Genomic DNA, 15,424 nt, shown 5'->3' on the forward strand with positions numbered 1-15,424 from the left:
TAAATGAGCCCCTGAGGGTGTGGCCACTCAGGGGATAGCATGTGCTTTGGGGAGCAGCTGTGGCAGAGGTTCCTGTGCTATGCGGTGGGTAGCAGCACTGATGGGTTCACATAGGAACTGCCCCATTCCCTTAGCTCTAGCATATAAGCTTCTTGCCAGTTCTGGAAATTCCTAAAATAACTTATTGTAAATCCTTTTCCATTCATATTTACAATAACAAATTTGGTTATCTGCAAGAACAACAACAAAACACACTGGCCGATGCAGCCTGGTTTGTTTTCTTTATAGCACCTATCAAAACCCAGCACATGGTCTGTCTCCCTCCATCAGAATGTAAACTCCTTACAGTTAGATACTTTGTTTGTATTTCAGTATTTGCCCACTGCTGTAGTGCCAGTGCCTCGATAAAAATGTGGTGAAGGAATGAATCCTTAATTCACAAGTCTTTCAGAACCCCTTTAAGACAGGGCCAGTATCCTATTTATCTTGGTATCACCAGCAGTGGCAGAAGTGACCCAGAAAATCCTTGGTGAATGAATGAATCAGTGCATAGATATTTAGAAAAGTTAGCTGGTTCACATAATACATGAACCGTAACTCAGCAGATTCTTAATGTTTTTCCTGTGTCATCTTTGTGAAAGCAGATTAGAATGCCCTCAGAAACAAATGACCTAATTGCTATCATGTCAACAGACAGCCCTAAAAATAGCCCGGAACATAGCCTGGTGCTTCTGGTTTATGCTGGGCAAGCCTCAAATACTTCATCTGGGAAATACAGGCCAAAACAATGCCAGAGATATTGTGGGAACAACCTGAGATAAAAGACAGTGATGTCCTCTAAACAGAAGGGGTATATCTTTTTGATATGGAAATTAACCAAGGAGGTAGCAGCCAAGAAAAACAAAGACATTGCTATTTCAGAATGGAGACACCAGAGTAAAACAGTTAGAAGTCTGAATCTCAGCTCTTTAAGTGTGGCATTGTTATATTTAGATGAATGTATTTAGTCACTAGGAAAAAAGACTCCATCAAACAGCTGCCTTTTGTTCAATGTTTATGTTACAGGAATCTAAGGAATAATGATAATAATAACAACAAAAATGGGCAAACACATGATATTACCATATACCAGGCACTGTTCTAAGCACTTCATATACATTAACTAACTTAAACCCATGTATTCTCAGAATACAGACAAGGATAGTGAGGCAGGGCCTATGTGGCTTGTCCAAGGTCATGCAGCAAGTGTCAAAGCTGGGAATCAAAGTCATACAAACTGGCTTTGGGGCCCATATGATCTATTCGGGACTCCTCTAACCCAAGAATTTGCTTGGTGGGTCTAGAAACTTTTTTGGCTAATAATTTTCTAGAAACAAGCTAATACCTAATCACATGAGTATAAATGCTATAACCTCCTCTTCTTGGGAAGATAGTTTCCCCTTTGCTAGTTTCAGAGAATTGATAACTATATTTTTTTCTATCCTCATCATCCTTATTAACAACCCTTATACATGATGACTTAATTAATTTTCACAATAACCCCACCAATCAGGCAATTGTTACTGACCCTGTTTTATAGATAGACTAACAGAGAGGTTAAGTAACTTTCCCCAGTTTATATAAAGAGTGATACAGGAATTTAAATCCAAGTCTGTATAACTCCATGACTGCTTTTATTTATTCCGCAATAAATATACAAATATATTGACAAATATGCCTTTCTTATAAATTTAGCTCTAATTTAAAATTCTTCTATTAATTCATAAAAATATCATAATCAATTTTGTATATGTCACATTTACTTTAGAGATTATGTTTAAAATGTAGCTCTAATCACACCATTGAAACAAACAAAAATCCCAGGAAGCCAATTTGCATTGGCTTTTAAGACACTTTCTCAGACTTTTTATTATTTACACTGACATGAGCAAAATTACTTAATATAATTGGCATAGTTTAAAAAATTTTAATAAATTACATGGCCATTGTGACCATGTATCTTGGATTTTTCAAGGTACTTTTGATTTAATGTAATTTAAAAGATGATGGGAAAATGCAGAACCAAATAACAAAACTCAGTATTATATCCTTTCAAAGTAAATTTGCAAATGATAATAAATTCTGTGTCAAATCACATGTTTTGATCTCTGCTTTATAAAGCATGGCACAGACAGCTGTTCCGTCCTCTCCTGAGTTTACCCTGCTGCCATGGGCTGCTAGGTAACCCTCTCTATGTCACCACTCTCTGCCTTTCATATACAATGGCATTCATTGCACCGCACAGCAAGCTGCCTTGGACAAGGACTGCAGGTGCTCGATAAGTTAACAGTGACTTGGTAAGTGAATGTGGTCATAAAAATATACATAAAATAAGTTCCAAAAGGAGAAGATACTATTTCTATGCACACTTCTTAATTGGAAAATAAAGGTTATCTCATTTCTGAATGTCTGCACATTGCTAACTGTTGCCTTCCACAGGGAGAAACAATGGCAATGTCAACGGCAACGGTTTATCACAAGTCTGAACATTCTTCTGTGGTAAGCAAATCCAAGACCCTTAAGGAATATGTAAACTCAAAATCCAAGGCAAAGAGAAGGCTGCAGAAGCCAAGAAATTATGAGCCCAGGAAGAGAGGTAGTAGTAGCTGTCAAATCCTATCTAAGATGGAAAGAAGTAGAAGTCGATTAAATATAGCATCTGAGTCACTCTTCATGAATAAAAGGGCTTCAATTCAACCTTCCCTACTATAAGAACTATAATAATGGTGAAACCGTCTGTATTTTTGGTACCAATGATTAATTCCTATGAAGGGGTAGGAACAACAGAACTGAACTGACACCGCAGTTGTCAGTTAAGGTTAAAGCTTAAGGTTAGAAAGATTAAAATCTTCCTAAGTAAAGGAAAAAAAAAAAAATCATTGCACCTCCATTATCTGTCAGGTCAAATGAGTACTTTTCATCTCCAGGTTGGGTGTGAGCAAGAATACCAGCTTTATTAAATGTGTGACCTTGAACAAGCTACTAAATCTCTCTGCATCTGTAAAATGGGGCCAGTAATACCACATGGGGCGTAAGGTTTCAGTTAAGTGTTACAAAGTCCCTAAGTGCCCAGCCCCTGTCCTGTGCTCTTGGTGAGACTGTGACTCCTCTAGTTGCAACCACATATGCCACCTGCTGTCCCTTAGCCATGATGCTGCCCACTGCAGACTGCAAAGGCAGCCCAGAGTCTTAATGGTCCTCATACACCACATGCTTTCCTCACCTCAATACTCCATGCATTACCACTAATGCTGCCTAAGCCCCCATCCCAAGTGGTAGGCAATAGTTAGCCAATGACTCGTCTTCCCCTAAAACATCAGGACAGTGAGACTTACATCCCCATTTACCTTGGTCACCATGAGAAAATGAAACTGGTCTGTAACAAAGGGCCTTATTCCCCACAGACCTCTATAGTATCACTAATTGAATCCCATTTCTCACCCTTCCCTGACCATCCTAACCCTCAGTCTGCAAAATTCCTCATGTCCTCAATCTCTTCTATGAACTTGCCCTCTATATTTTTGCTCTAACTCAAACTCATCTCTCTCCTGAAGACATGGCTCTTCTCGTGCTCTCGCAAGCATAGCTTTCTCCTTCCACACTCCTCTCTATTCCTGGGTCAGAAAGTGGAGTAAAGTGTTTTCTTAGCTCATCACTACTACTTTCAAATTATTTTTTCTTCATCAATAACGCCAACTCCTGCAAATGGCATATTAAACTAAACCTACTGCTTTCCATTGATGCCTTCCACAATATTCCTGATCACTCCCTTTTATTTATTAAAGATTTTAGCACCCAGCCCACTCCTCTCTCTCTATTACTACTCTCATGACAATAAGCAAATTCCAAATCCATGCAGATAATCTTTCCAACACTTTGGCCTCATTTCTAATGGTCTCATCTTTCACCCTACTTTAGCCACTAATTTCCATAGATACACCTTAGACCTTGCTATGAGTAATAAATGAACCATCTCCAACACATCAATTTCAAGTACCCTACACCTGGACACCCCTTTTCATCTTACCCACTTGCCTTTTCTGGTGCCCCAACTCCAGCAATGCTTTAGCCTCATGGGTCTTAACACTGTTTCTCTACTATTCTCTCCCATCTTCATTTCCCTGTGTACCCAGATTGCATTCCATAGACCATCATGAGAATCACTCTCTGGAATACATCTTAATTCTTGCCTCTCTCCCACTCACAGTTACTTGGGTATCGATAGAAGGCATGAAATGTGCCTAGAACTCTAACCTTGGTTAAACATTCTTCTTACTCTTTATTTGTATCTGAGGCAGAATTAAACCCAGGGTACCTCCTATCTACTTTGCAGTTTTTAGGGGCTGGAATTGTCTATTAGAGTGGGAGCATGCAGAAATTAGGAGCCCAAGTGAAGGAGTTAGGACTTCATTCCACAGGCAATGGAGAGCCTCTAAAAGTTGTGAGCAGGAGAACAACACAGTGGGCAACTCCTACTCATTCAAGTCTCATGCAAAGCACTGCTTCCCCAACCCTCCTGGCTTCTTCCCCGTCTGGAACAAGGACCTCTCTCTGCTTACTTTTGTCTTAGTGCTTATCACATTCTATCTTATCATAACTATTTACTGGTCTGCCTCTCCCACTAAACCTCACCTTTTTCAATACAAGGACTATGTCTTTCCATCATTGCATCTTCAGCTGATAGCTGGACTGGAGCAATTAAAAACATTTAATCCCCATTTAGTGAAGGTAGTTATGCAAGCAATTACCTAACTATAAGTACTATGCATGGAATCAATGAAAATATAGTGAAGAATTAGTTTAACTTGGCCCATTCAGGAAATCCTTCCCAAAGGAAGTAAGATTGAAGGATGAGTGAGTTTCCATTGGGGAGAAAAGGGCTATGAAGACATTTTAGGCTAAAGGAACAGCATAGACAAAGGCATGGAGGTGTGCAGGTCCATCATATTTTCAGATTGGAGCAGCTAGAGTATAAAATGAGTGGAACAGGAGGAAGAAAGCCATTATTCTTCCCAGGAGCCTTCAAAAGTTTAGGGCCTTCAAAGCCTTCATTCAACTAAGTAGTGAAGAATCTCAGTTGCCTTTTCAAGGCAATAAGAAAGGAGGAAATATTTTGGTTCAGGGAACCCTTCGGTGGATTTGAGATCATATCACTTTGCCACTTTCTTGTCTGCAACTGCCTATAGTCCTTGTCATAAGGGCCTTTCTGTCCATCCATCACCAATTACAGGGCCATTAGAACTTTCATACAAGAATTCCAATAGTACGTTGACATCAACACAATCATCTTCCTAGCATCAACATGAAACTGTGTGTGTTTGTACCCTCTCTATAAAACCCCTTCTATCCGTTTCTTTCCCTGCACAAGAGCTCAGTCTTCTTCCTCTTTCTTTGAAACATTGCTTGGATTCTTTCAGATTTAGTTTTCATCACTAATTTAAGTCTATAATCTTTATACAAAATTCTCTGACCAGATATACTTTGGAATTCGAATTTTTTCCAATTTTAGAAAGGTAATATATTACAAATTCTGTATATGTAACCCCTAGTGTGGTCTGAGACAGCATGCTGTGATCAAACATGTTACCATTTCTGTAGCAAAACATATTAATGTTCATATAATGCAAGATAAATAAAGATCATAAATTGTCTCATGTTGGTTCAGGCAGGCTTTTGAAACCAAAAAAGTTATGAAAAATTAGTGGGTTTCAGAGCTTATTGGATTTTGGAATTGTGGGTAATGAGATCATGAACTTTTCCCTATCCTCTTCCTCACTTTTTTTTTTAAGAAAGAAAAAGCAAAAGCAAAATAATTATTCAGCTCCAGGCATAATCAATGGTAGCTGGACTGATAGTTATTCCCTGGTTCAGCTGGCTGTCTTCTGCTACTTAAGATTTTTGCAATCATTTTCTAACTGGTAACCCAGCCTCACACAAAAATGTTGCAGGGATCTGATGGCTCTAAAATACAATTCCATTCTAAAATGCCACTCCATTAAAAACAAAAATAATAGTGTTGCACAAGTATCTATCAGTTAAAGTGCTAATTCCTTCACCTCCTTGATCTGGTGCCAAACCGCCACTACACGGCTTCATGTTGCAGTCACGTAGAACTCCTGGGCTCCCTCTAGTGTAGGTCTTGTTTTCCTGCATCCCATCACAGCCCATGCTTCACCTGCCATCTGGCATGTCCAGAATGTCTTTGCACGAAATCTACTGTCCAAATTTTACTCATTCTTCTAGGCACAGCTTACATGCTTCTGTCATCAATGGCCCCTTCAAAACTTAACCTCTCTCTCCTCAGACCTCTTCTGGCAATGGTTCTTAATCCTGGCTGTGCATGGGAATATCCTGGGGACTCCTGAGCCTGCCCCACTGAAACAGAAGTTCCGGGGTGTCCATATTTTATGAAGCACCTTGAGTGCTTACTGTGTGGCCAGCTCAGCACCTGGTTCAAGGAATAGGTTTGAAAACATGTCATCTAGCACTTCATCTGCAAATCTCTTTTAGTCTTATGCCCCTTGCCACTTTCCATATCCTACTACAATTATTCAAGTAGATGCTTCATCTGCCCTATATTCCATGAACTCCTTGAGGTCAGGTAGAAACACATACTCACCTTTGTAGAGCCCACAGGTTCAAGCATGAAAATTTACTCCTAGTAACACTCAGTAAGTATTGACCAAACTAACAGCAAATGAAATGAATGAATATATTTCTGAAGCAATAACCTCCAGAGGGGATGATCTTTTTTTTTTTTTTCATACGGAGTCTCGCTCTGTTGCCCAGGCTGGAGTGCAGTGGTGCGATGTCCACTCACTGCAAGCTCCGTCTTCTCCCGGGTTCACGCCATTTTCCTGCCTCAGCCTCTGGAGAAGCTGGGACTACAGGCGCCCGCCACCACGCCCGGCTAATTTTTTTTTGTATTTTCAGTAGAGACAGGGTTTTACCGTGTTCTCCAGGATGGTCTCGATCTCCTGTCCTCGTGATCTGTCCGCCTCGGCCTCCCAAAGTGCTGGGATTACAGGCGTGAGCCACTGCGCCTGGCCGGGATGATCTTTTAAAAGGCTTTCTTTGAGAACTACAAATTAATTTCATGCCAATGATGCATCTCAAGGCAGGTTCAGGCCGGGTGCAGTGGCTCATGCCTGTAATCCCAGCACATTGGGAAACCAAGGTGGGCAGATCACTGGAGGTCAGGAGTTCAAGACCAGCCTGGCCAACATGGTAATACCCCATCACTACTAAAAATACCAAAGAAAAGAAAAGAAAAGAAAAAAGCCAGGCATTGTGGTGCATGCATGTAGTCCCAGCTACATGGGAGGCTAAGGTGGGAGGATGGCTTTCACCCGGGAGGCAGAGGTTGCAGTGGGCCGAGATGGCACCACTACACTCCAACCTGAGTGACAGAGTGAGACTCCATCTCAATCAATCAATCAATCAATCAATAAAGTGCAGGTTCAATCATGCCACTCCTCTGTTTAAAACCTTTCAATGGCTCCCTGTTACCTTGTTGGTAAATTATACATTCCTTAGTCAAACACATAAGGTCTTCTCTGATCTTTTCCTGTCTACATCTCCAGCTTCATTTCCCACCACTTCCTGCCTCTAACTCACCCCTCCAGTAAAACTGAACTTGCCTCTGTGCATCTGTTGTTCCCCTGCCCCGAATGCCCTTCCTACCTTTATCTGCCTGGCTAAACATATTCATCTTTTGAGATTTAGGGGTTGCCAATCCCTCCCAGCAGCCTTTTCCAGTTCTTAGGTTGGGCCAAGTGTGTGTACTTGCTCCATTTTAGTACCTTCTGCTTCCCTCTGTCTTTCCACTTATCTAATTTTATTGATTAAAGTGATCTACATGTGTCCACTTTACCACACCCCACTCGCACATGTGGATCAGACTGTGTTTTTTCACTTGTGCTTCTGTCTCTGTGCCTAGGCACACAGAGAGTAGACGGACAATATGTGTTCTTTTGAATTAAACTGAGCAGATTAGAAATCATTTGTTTTATATTTGTGGGTGAGGTAACTGGGGAAAAATTAGGAATAATTCTAGGTAAAAGAAACTGAAAGGTGCGTTGGCTTATTATGTTAATGCATTTCCAGGCACTGCCTATAGCAGCATGTGTATGTTACCTCAATTACCATAATCCTTACAATTGGCTTCTGAGCTGTGCCCCCGCCCCGTGAAGATGATGACAAAAGTCAGGATCAGAGCTTTCTGAAGCTTGCCAGGACACATAGTAAATGAGTGCTGAGCCAAGATCTGAACCTAGCCCTGACACCAAAGCCTGTTGATACGGTTTGGCTGTGTCCTCACCAAAATCTCACCTTGAATTCCCACATGTTGTGGGAGGGATGTGGTGGGAGGTAATTGAATCATGGGGGCAAGTCTTTCCTGTGCTGCTCTCATGATAGTGAGTAAGTCTCACGAGATCTGATGGTTTTATAAAGAGGCGCTCCCCTGCATAAGTTCTCTCTTTGCCTGCTGCCATCCATGTAAGATGCGACTTGCTCCTCCTTGCCTTCTGCCATGATTGTGAGGCCTCCCCAGACATGTGGAACTGTAAGTCCATTAAACACCTTTTCCTGTATAAATTGCCCAGTCTTGGGTATGCCTTCATCAGCAGGATTAAAAAGGACTAATATACCTGTGATGTTTTAAAATCAACTCTTTGCTATACAACATGCCTTTTCCTTAATAACAGTGTTTTCCCTCATCTTTTCCAGACTCATCCAACAATTATTTTTTGTATGCTTATTACAGGTAACATAAATGCATGAGGCAGACACAGGCCTTGCCGTCCTGGGGTTCACAGTCTCATGGAAAGGATGGATACATAAACAGACGATGACAACACCTTGAGGTCCCTGATGTGATGGAGCAGCACCAGAGGCAGGACAGGGAACACCTAACCAGACTGAGGACAGAGGGACTTCCCAGAGAAAATGAGACAGACATAAAGAACAAATAGGAACTTGGCTGTCAAAAGGGGGAATGAGATTATATTAGGTTGGTGCAAAGTAATTGTGTTTTTTGCCATTGAAAGTAATGGTAGAAATGGCATTTCAAAGACCTGAACCTGAGAGAGTCTGGCATGTGTGGGTTTCTGGAGTGGGGAGTGTGGCTGAAATGTGAGATGAGAAGGAGAAATAGGGCTGGGGTGGCCCCTTGAAAGATCTCACAGGCCACTAGAAATAAACTTAACAACACAAATTTACATATTTATGGTTCCAAATTCCTTCCCAGAATATACTGGGAGATCATGAATATCAAAATGATATTTTGCAACCTTCAAATTCTGTCACTCAAGGCACAGGCCTTTAGAGAACTCCCAAAGGGAAGTGAAAAACAAAGGGAGATAACTATTCATTGCAAACAAATGGGGTTTATGATGTCTTTTAGGAAATCAGCCAAAAAAAAAAAAAAAATGCTATGGGCTTGATATTGCTTCAAGAACTAAAACTTAAGCAACATTTAACTGCATTTTGTGGTGAGGGTAAGGGTTTCAGAAGAAAACATGGGCCATATATACCCTCAGGTGCCAAGTTCCAAATGTAGCTTTCAGCAAAAGGCTCAAGTTTAACTTGGTTGGCAGTCTGGGGATCAGGGCCTGAAGTCAGAATTTATGATCTCTGCAAACATGCCAAGTCCTCCAATAACCCAATTACAGCCCATCCCTGATTACATGCCCCACACTCACTCAGCATTGCAACTTAGGGCAAGAACAGGAGGCTTCACTAGAAACTGCCTGCCAGGGAGCTGGAAAAACCAACCACAGAGCGTCCTTATTTGAAAGGGGTTCCAGCTCTCCCTGCTGCCCTCTCCTGCTGCAGACAGAACAGTCACTCAGTGTCTTTTAGGTTTATGACAGTTTTATTTAAAGTGCAATTTAATGAACACTGAAAAAAGAAGGGTTGAATAACCTCTTTGAGCCACTTTATTGCTTTTACTCCACAGCTATGATGTAAACTCCTCAGTCGATGTGGCCGTTTTAATTTCTTAGATTTGTTTTCTATATTACAGTCCCAGCTGCATGAAGAAACAGTAAAAGAAATCAGAGACACCATTCTAAATGCACTTGGGGCAGGTTTTACAGGTGTTAGATGTTTTTGCTTTTTAAAGAAGATAAAGGAGCCCCTGTCTGGTTTTCTGTCTATTCAGGAAACTATTTCTCCAATAATAGCAATGGAAGTCATTTTTAAGATCTGGAGTGCCAATCATTATCATCATGCTCATCATTCTCGCCTCTGCTACTTCCATGTCACCCATTACCACACCCCACTAATTACTGAACTTGCGCCACTGAAGTAGATGCAGTGGCATCTACAATTCTGAGACAAAACCTTGGATTCTTCTAACAACTCACCAAGATTGGTAAGCATTGGTAATACAATTTTATAGATAAAGAAACTGAGGCTTGGAGAGAAAGTAAGTTTAGCTTAGGGATTGAAAACCATGCTCTGGACTTTGGAATCAGATCTTCTGTGTTGGGATCCCTGCCCTTTCACTTTGATTTTAACTTTTATTCCCATCAATAAAATGGCAACAATAATAGTATTCACTGTATTGCCAATTAATTCAGACAATCCAAGTTAAGTGTGAATCACAGTACTTGGTACATAGTATATTTTCCAGAAATGTTAGCTATTTATGATTATTATTGTCATCATTATTATTACTGGTGTTGTCAAAGTTTGCATTGTTGTCAAGAGGTAAATTTGGATTTAACAACGAGGTCGGATTCCAATACTCAAGATTGTTTTACTATACCACACTGGGTTAGGCCCTTTTCATACATTATTTTGTTTACTCTGCCACTATACAACATTAAAGAAGTGATGAACTCCATTTTACAGATGAAGAAATTAAAGCGGGAGGGGTCAAGTCAACTTACTTGCCTAAGATCAAAGAGCTAGTAAATAGCAGAACTAGACCTACTGACCTCGATCCCCTAGCTCTTTCTAGCATACTCCTACAGCCTCAATTCTTGGCTGTAAGCAGTCAAGAAATGCAACTAAAGGGTGTTTGAAAGACCCTTTATCTGGGACAAAATGTTTTCTGCCAAAATTGATGCTTGACAGTCTTTCTGCTTTCCAAATATGTATTCTTCTAATCCACTCAGTAAACCTCAGGATCTTCTTTACTCCAAGAACTTGCAAAGCCAGACCTTCTTGTGAGAAACGTTTACAGCAGCAATTAGTTACACACCAATACCTGACAAAGACTCCTGGCACCAGCTCCCAATTTCCTTCACCTTGGGAGGTTGCCAGCTGTGAGGGGCCAGCAACACATTCTGCAGCCCAGCTGGTTTCTTAGGAAAGAAGCATCCTTGGCCCTTTGGAGAAAACCATGCACTGATGGCTTTAAAGAGGAACTGTGTACTGTATGCTGCAGTAGAAAAGCATTAACTAGGAGAGCCCTGAGTAGATCTGTATTCTAAGGCAGTCACATTATATCTCATCTCCATCTGTGAAATGGATATGCTGGTTTACAGCAGAGATTTCACTAACGATCCTTGCATGGAGAAGAAGCTGAATGATGGCAATCTGTCTAGACTTCCTGCTTTCCTTCTCATTAATTAGCTTAATCAATAAATATTAATCCTCTATATAAGATATGAACCCAAGCTACCAAGTTGTACATCGATTATGTTGTTACACACACACATACTCATATATAGATATAAATATAGCATATAATAGTTCTACATCACTATTCACATTGTGATCACAGAGACCATTCTCATTGGCCACCATGTAAACAGCACCTATTGGAGTTGTGCAACTCAGTGGCCCCACTGCAGATTTCAGTGGTGATAGTGGTGAACAAATGTTCTCTGTTCTCACAGAACTTCTAGGCAAATGGGTAACTTTAAAGGTCTACAGAGATCATTCATTCGATTACTAGTTCAGTGCCAACTATGTACAAGGTAGTGTTCTAGACATGTGAAAATGCACTGTAAATTGCAAAACATAATAGAAGTATACTATTAACAGCTATTTTCCTCTTATCTCTCCCTCTGAATATTTTTTTTTCTCTACCTCCAGTCTTACCTTTTCTAGTTCATCCACTTCACCAGATTCGCTCTTCTTTTATTCCCCCTTGGGTTTCCTAACATAGTGACCAGAGCAGAGAAGACACTGTGAATATTTGCTGGAGGAACGAATGCCTCCATGCTTTTGCACACATGCCACTCTCTTTCCAGAATGTTCTTACCCATGTTTATTGTCTGAAAAATGTTTGTTTTACTTGACTCAACCCAACTGCAAGTCCCCGAGGAAACTTTCTATCAGGGACGCAATGAGGGGTGGCCACTCCCCTGTGCTCCTAGAGCTCCTATACCTCCTCTACTGCTGTGTTTATTACACTGTAATTGTTTTTTACATTCTTCCCCTTCCTCCCTAGACTAGAAGCAACTTCAAGTACAGCAATAGGGTTAAGAACATGGGTTTTGGATTTAAAAGCCTTAAGGTGAAATCCTACCTCTACGAATTCTGTCTCTGTCACCTTTACAAAGCTATTTCAGTTCTCTATTTTCCTATTTCCTGATGAGTGAAATGGGGATACAGCTTTTCACATCCTAGGACTGCCATAGACATTAACCTTGGCCTGGTGCCTGACACAAAGCAAACCCACAATAATGATATTCTGATGAAGCTAGTTGTGATGTGGATAAAGAGAGAAGAGAGAAAGGAGGAGGAGGAAGGGGAGAAGAAAGAGAAAGAGGAGGGGGAAGAGGGAAAGAAGGAGGAAGAGGAAGACAATGATTATCATGATGATCATTGTGATTTTTAGTGATGAAATGACTGTGACAGAGTACATGTTCAGTAAATATGTTCAGAATTAATCAACCTGATGGTTTCAAATGGAAAAACTGAATCAGTTCTGTTAGGTGGCATTTCAGTTTCCAGTAATAGAAATGCTCCAATTTTGCCTCCTTCTGCACTCACGGACATGAACTCATTCCATGAAGTTTTCTTGGAGTTTTCACTCTAGTCTGCACCCCTTGACTCTAGTCATTCTGTGAAACTACCCTACGAAGTTACCCTCTTCTCACTCCCCTCTGTTTCCGAACCCAGGCTAGCTAACAAGGGGCACAGGACCCACTCTGTAAACATTTAGTTCTGCTCTGTTTAGACTTAGACTCAATTCACACACCCAGTTTCCACTCCCTCCCAGAGGCTACATTTTTCTCTCAGCAAAATCTGAAAAATATCAAAGAGGGCTTTAGCAAGACTTTTCTTTAAATAAAGGGCTAAGAAAACCAAATGGAGATGGCCTTGAGTTGGTCATACGGGCACTGGGTCAGATTTTGTTACTTAGCTCAGAGATGCCAGTTTCATATAAAGAGCCAGAATAATTGAAGGGCAAAATGCATCAGGCAGTGCTGCCTGGAACGCACAGCTTAATGGAACATTAACAGAGATTTTTCTTTGGGTTAATTAACAAGAGGAAATAGTAAGACTCTGATGTCAGGTGATGCTGTACTTTTCCGATTTTTTGGAAGGGAGTTGTATTTTGAATATATTCCCCCTTTCCATGATCCTTCATATCCTGTGTGTTTCTCTATCACTGTATTTACTATCTTTTATTATCAATATCTATTTACTTTTCTGTTTCTCAGTAGATGGTGAATCCTTCAGTGGATATCATCATCATCAACAGCAGCAGCAGCAGTAACAGCTAACACTCACTGAGCACACGTATGCACTGGGCATGATTCTAAGTGTTCTCTATATATTAAATCATAGAAGCTCTACGGGAGGGAGTGTCATCAGGCAGGTAGGCACTTCCATGGAGAATCAGAGAGGTCAAATAACTTGCCAAAGTTCACACAGCCAAAAAGTGGTAGCACTGGGATTCAAACCCAGAAGCTGAAGCTTTAAAGCACACATTCTATAAGAGTTCCTCTCTCTCAGAAACTCTAGAATAGTGGTAGTGTAACCAAGAAGTTTAGCTTCAAAATGCATTTTAAAACTTTTTCCTTTCTTGCTTTCAGCCTTGAAACACACTTTAAAACTTTCTTTCCCTCCCTTCCCACCTGACACTCCCTTGCACTGCCAGCTTATCTAATTATGTACTTACTTAGAAATTCCAGGGGGCTAATCTTGAAACAAACCAGCCCATGGCGACCCAGCTGTGAAATTCCAGAGATTACCTCCAGGCAGTTAGTCAACAACCCAGCCATTGCTGAGATGATGCCAGCCCTCGCTCCAGGTGGGCCATGACTCAAGACAGTCACTGGGACAAGACAGATGAGCCTCGCACCAGCACCACCCTCGCATGCCTCCCGTTCCGAGTTCCCCTTTTCAAACCTCTTTCCATAGCCTAAAGTTTCCAATGGTCTCTCTTTTTTGTTTGTTTTTTTTTTGAGATGGAAACTGAGACCCACCAAGGTGAAATAATTTGCCTAAGGGCACACAGGCATGAGTGGCAAAGACCAAAGTCACCCAGAGGTTTGAGACTCCCAATCCAATGTTATTTCATTGATACCACAACTTGGAGAAAAGGTTGTTGTAATGGACAAAAAAAAACCAACCAAACAAACAAAAAAACCCAGCAGCAACACACACTTTTGTATGATATTTTTTAAAGGGTGTGGAAAGTGGTTCTTCCCTGTTAATCTTTTAAAAGTTCAAGTGACAATGCTGCTTTGTTTTTCTGTATCGACTTTTCAGTTGTTAAAAACCTTTCTCGACCTTTTTTTTTTCTTCTTTTTCTCTTTCTTGTCTAAGATCACACTCTGGGCTTTGAGGTGAGCCATTGGCTAATTCATCAAAAGTGGAGGGTAGAGGGCTCCGAAAGTGGTTTGAATTCTAATGTCAGCTCTGCTACAATTTTGGATTGGAGAGTTTTGATTATATCAACAACTACAAATATTAGTCTAGGATTTTATTCTTTTCATAGTACTTTCAAATACATTATTCTATATAATTTTATAGACAAATAGTTATTATTAGTCACACTTAGAGATGGGAAATCTGAAACTGAGAGAAGATAAGTTATTTGCTCAAGGTCACATTCCAAGTAGATGGCAGACCTAGACTCAATTTCAGGTTTCCAGTTCAAAGACTTTTTTTTAAAACCTCTGTCCTATATGCCATTCACCATCACTATGGTAAAAAGAACCAAACTAATGGTTAGGGATGGGGACTCTCGAGTTAGACACATTTGAATTTGAATACTGATTCTTCTCTATCTGTAAAATGGGAAAGATGGTTAACAGTAATAATACAGTGAAAAGTAATAAATAAAACCTCCACTTTTTCCAGTATTGTGATACAAAATTGCTTAATTATTATTCTGAAGCACATTATTTGTAACTTCTCTGTATTTAATAGGTCCTAACAAAATGTTTCATTATTTTGATTAATCTTTAAA

At 40.5% G+C, this 15,424-nt stretch overlaps 1 protein-coding gene across 6 annotated transcripts in view; it reads right to left on the reverse strand.

The window, feature by feature from the left end:
• The window catches only part of FYB2 (FYN binding protein 2), a 99,140-nt gene that overhangs the window by 78,817 nt on the left and 4,899 nt on the right, over positions 1-15,424 (reverse strand). The window lies entirely within an intron of this gene.

The sequence above is a fragment of the Macaca thibetana genome, chromosome 1 (assembly GCF_024542745.1).
Source record: "Macaca thibetana thibetana isolate TM-01 chromosome 1, ASM2454274v1, whole genome shotgun sequence".
In the NCBI taxonomy this organism is placed as follows: Eukaryota; Metazoa; Chordata; class Mammalia; order Primates; family Cercopithecidae; genus Macaca; species Macaca thibetana.